The sequence below is a fragment of the Lygodium microphyllum genome, chromosome 23 (genome assembly GCF_053477565.2).
Source record: "Lygodium microphyllum isolate KBCC chromosome 23, Lygodium_microphyllum_v1.1.10, whole genome shotgun sequence".
Lineage (NCBI taxonomy): Eukaryota > Viridiplantae > Streptophyta > Polypodiopsida > Schizaeales > Lygodiaceae > Lygodium > Lygodium microphyllum.
Genome location: NC_141157.1, coordinates 48248435 through 48253462, shown reverse-complemented (window position 1 = coordinate 48253462; position 5028 = coordinate 48248435). Strand labels below are relative to the sequence as shown.

Below are 5028 nucleotides of genomic sequence, written 5' to 3'. Positions count from 1 at the left end.
GCCAGAGGGGGGCTCTTGCAACGCCGAATTTCTGACGATGGGAAACCCGTTTACTGTCTGCTCCCCTTCCGGTCTTGAAAGGGCCACAAGGCTAGAGGCAAACACGTTCAAAGTACCAAGTGGCAGATTAATTTACCGATGGTTGCCAATCTACATAGCTTTGTGAATGTGTGGTGTGTAGGATCTTTATCTACAAAATCAAACCATTGAAACGTCTTGTATCCACAACAGTTACCATCACTTTCCAATATCCACCCAAAGGTAGCTTGTTGATTTGGCAAGAATTAACATATTGGATTGAAGGAATTAATCTTGCAAGATCTCTCACCATATTCCATATCCCCAACCTTAAGTGCTTTTGGGGTGGGTTAACATGTTTTGGGAAGGAGACAAGCAACACACTATGGAGAGTCTTAGCGAAACTATTTGGCAAGGAATCATTGACACTCGAGTAGGTGCGAGCATAGTTAATCAAGACGTACTCCAAGCCTGGGAAAATTTGTTGATTGAACTAGAACATCTTAATCTAACCATTGTGAACGGGTTTAAACTTAGATGGATGGGAGATTTAAGAGATTGACCTGGTTAAGATCATGGGAGTACAGTTCAAGGTTAAATTTGTTGTTATGAAAGGCGTGGACTATGAACTACTGCTTGGTTGATCATGGATGCACAATGCGCATCTCATCGAGAATTAGGGCGACGGTCTTGTCTTCTTAGGAAATTGAAAGGACGCAATTTGCATCGAGATGGAATCTTAGAAAGCCTCACCAACAATTGACTTGTATGCGCTCTCTATACTCTTACGTGTGGAGATTCTAACGACCCTCCAACCTCTCGACCATTGGCCAGATATCTTCCCTCTCTTGAGGATGAGCAGGATTGGATGCACATTTTTGCCACATTGGGATTTTCATTCATAGAAGAGTTGGAATATCAATCTACCTATAAATGCTTGAGTTATGAAGATACATAAGATACTTCAATCATAATAATAGATCCTCACATAAAATCAATCTCCCAGTGCTACTCTTTATGATGGACCCTGACTCAATAGTTGTAAGTTTCTAGGGCTATCCTACCCCGATGGATAGGCTTGCATTACACAAAATCCTTAGACAGTGGTGGCAATCATGTGAGAGGATGCTAATTTGAACATCTTTGATGAGTTGGCTTGTTTTGTCTTGTGACTGTTGGAGTTCCCACATCTTGTGTCTCTTGTTGAGTATTCCCTTCAATTCGTATCAGAGATGAGTTTGAGGAGTTTCTCTTTAGCTTATTTGAGCATGTATCAACACCTACAATAGCATTTTTAAGGCAGCCATGCCTTTCTTCCTCAAAGTATGCATTTGATTCTTTGCTTCCTCCTTGGTGATCAAGCCTTTTTTTAGGCATTGTCCAGGCCCCATTGAGCTCCCCTTAAGCTTCAAGAGCTACCCTTAAAACCATTAATAATAGCAATAGTAGTAGCATGAATTGTGCTGCTTGCCTGTTGGTGCTGTCCCCTTTCCTAATCAATCTAGTGTGGCATCTAACACTCTGGACCACTTGGGAAACCTCTTCGACATGTCCTTAATATTGGACACTTGAGTTTTGGAGCTCCCAAACTCCATTATTGTAGTATATCAATAGCAGACCTACTGTAACAAACTTGAGCCACTATCTTGTTAGAGATTATGACTTTCGTATTGTTGTACTGATGCTTGTATGCTTACATATCAATGCCAGATCATTACGGGATGCTATGTTGATGTCTTGGAATGCTTTTGGGACTGATTTGGGCTCAAAATAGCTCAAATTTTACTATCATTTAAGTCTAGTAATAACATGTAGCAAACTTTTGCACAAGGAAGTCTTATGCCTGTTACCCTTGGATGTTGTTCAAATGCTTCATTCGGTCTATTAATATATGCCATTGATGGTCTGCACGTGGATATATTATTGAAAGATTTTGAGGTTAGTGACATTTATCTTGGCTGTGGCTACATGCCTATGTTACTTTAGCGGCTTATGTAGTTACAAGCTTGAAGACTTTGTTGGGTTTTATGCTCCCGACTTATGCTTAGTGTATCTTGCATGCTTGGATGGCCATGTTACTTTAGCGACTTATGTAGTTACAAGCTTGAAGACTTTGTTGGGTTTTATGCTCCCGACTTATACTTAGTGTATCTTGCATGCTTGGATGGCCATGCACTTGATGTTCTAAGCCTGCATTGCTCATTTGGCATTTAGTTTTGTTCTAGTGGGAGTTACTTGTGCTACTTGGATACTTTGCATTTGAACAGAGCTTTGGGTTTATGTAGTTGAGCTTACTTCAATCAGACCATGGGACTCGGTTGAGTTATGACTATGCTCTCTAGATGCTATTTGGATGCAGTTGTTGCCCAATGGATTGATTTGATTCCTACTTTGAGTTGGCATCTATCTATGGTCAAGTTGTGGTCAATGATGTGTTCATCCTACTTGGCTATGTATTAAGCTTCTTTACACTTGCTTAGTCAATTGTAAATCTAGTAGTTCTCTTGTGCTATGTTGGAGACCTACTATATACTTGAGAGTTATGCCTATTGGATGTATCTCTCTTTGACACATTGAGTTTAACAATTCTTAATACTGATTGCGTGCTCATTGATTACTAGTGGTTTGTTCATATCCCACTTCTTGCAAGATATACCTAGCAATTACAACTTGGATTTAATTAGTTGATTGCTCACACTCGGCTTGGGGTTTATTGCTTTGATTATTTTAGTTTGCTGTAATTATAGGTTTATGCATCATTTATGAGGGTAGATGCTTTGACTTGATTGTCATTCATTGGTTGTTAGTGTGGATAGCCCTACTCTTTGTAGTTTTTTCTCTATTAGACACTATCTTGGCTGTGCTTTTAAACTGAATCGCTATCATTTACATCAGCCAGTTTGGCTTGGATAGTGCTTTAACGTTACTCCATTATGGCTGGTGGATCGAATGATTGTGCTATCTTCAACGTTCACAAGTTGGATGGCACCAATTTCAGCTACAGGAAGGTACAAATTTGGTAGGTTCTAGTGTAGAAATTGCAAATTAAGTGATAAAGACATGAGGGTGTCAAGCTTGAATGCATTGATGTAGATGATTAGGTTGAATTGGACGAGTTATGTAAATCTACAATCATTTTGTCACTCTCTAAGTAGGTCTACTATAATGTTATCTTTGATGGGCAGACTGCTTGGGAGTTACAGAATAAGATTCGTAATGTTTATGATAAGTAGAGCCCTCCCTCATTATCCCTAGCAAGTCCAATGTAAAGATTGAAGAGATTAATGTCGGGCAGGTTGATTTTGATGATGATTCCATACTTACTACTTCTTCTCTTGATGTTTTACAAGATACCTCATCCATCTACTATGGTCAATGTTGGCTAGTTAATTCAGGGGCTTCATTTCACATCATCCCTCATCGAGAGTGGTTCCACTCCTATCACAACACGATAGGATCTCTCAAATTGCTAATGACTTAGCATTGGATACTATTGGTATCGGATATATAAACCTGCAATGTCCTTTAGGCAGTATAGTTACTTTACATGATGCATACTATGTGTCAACTTTCACTAGAAGTCTACTTTCAGTTGTACTTTCAGCTGGATAGTTGGATGATGCATGTTATATTGTCTCTTTTGGTGATTCATCATGGAATCTTACCTGTGGGAATCTTGTCCTAGCATGATCGATGGCCTTAGGTCCCTTTAGGCGTCTACAAGTGCCATCCAAAAAATTTAGTACATTTGAACTAGCCACTACATTTGCAAACGAAGCTGAAACTAGTATCCCCAAAGTGCCCCACAAAGTGGCAAAACCTCCCTAGCAACCCAAGAGGTTAAGTGGTTATGTACTAAGGGAAATGGAAGCTTTGGCAATATTCCAAAACTCTATTCTTTGTAAAAGTTTCCTCGTGTAGAAGAGGAAATGCTTGGCTCCCTTGCCAAAGTCTCTAGTTCCTGAGGTAGACCTTGCAATTGAAGGGCTATGATAGAGAGGCATACCTTTGACATCTCACAACATCGATACATACTTGTGATGACGAGGACAATGGCTATGTAGATGTGGTTTCAAGCATCAACATTGGAACACGGCCATCTTACGCTAGGTGATGTGCCTATCGCACCGTACGTTCCTTGGACATCCCACATGCGGGCCAAGGCCATGGAGGTGTGGTGCGGTGGTAGAAAGGCTCCCCCGAGCACAGATTTCAGACCAGAAAGCTGCGTGTGGGGCACAGAGCGAACTATTCTTTCGCCTTTTACTAAAGAATACCGTGTGCCCAGCACAGCAAAGCAGCGTATCCATATTTTTGGAGCGGCCCCTCTCGCTAGCCAGAGGGGGCTCTTGCAACGCCGAATTTCTGACGATGGAAAACCCGTTTACTGTCTGCTCCCTTTCCGGTGCTGAAAGGACCACAAGGCGTGACGCAAACACGTTCAAAGTACCAAATTGGCAGCTTATAGGACACGTATAAATGTCGGACGTCTACATAATTGTCTTTGGGTGACCCAACGGACCTCCTCCAGCGTCATGCACTTTCCACGCGCGTCATGCGCTTTCCACGTCATGCACTATCCACCACCAGCGTATTGCCAACCACCAGCGTCATGCACTTTCCACGCGCACGATCGAATACCCTATCCGTATCTAAGCAAGCCACTTGATCACAGTGTGTGATATATGTAAAGGTAGCTTTCTTAGCTAGCCTTTTACTTGGGGTTCTTAGAGATGTTCTTACAGATAAATAAAGGACAATGCAAGCAATCCTTTCAAAACAATTCTTTTCTTGAAAATTTCTCGTAAGACTTTGTTTGAAGCTAGTATCCAACAATTGGATATACGACCCTTATTGGGCTTACACTCAATCCTCTCTCAGGCTTGTAGCCACTATCTAGAATTTTGTTCCTCTAATGCCCTAAGACATTGAGCACATGATGGCTCCACTACCCTATCTGAGGCAAAACCATGGGAATTACTAGCTAGTGCCTCAGTTTTCCACATGCCA

At 41.3% G+C, this 5028-nt stretch overlaps 1 pseudogene; it reads left to right on the top strand.

Moving 5' to 3' along the window:
• The first annotated feature begins 4241 nt into the window (after positions 1–4241).
• Positions 4242–4353, top strand: LOC148016147 (U5 spliceosomal RNA; annotated as a pseudogene).
• The last annotated feature ends 675 nt before the right edge of the window (positions 4354–5028 follow it).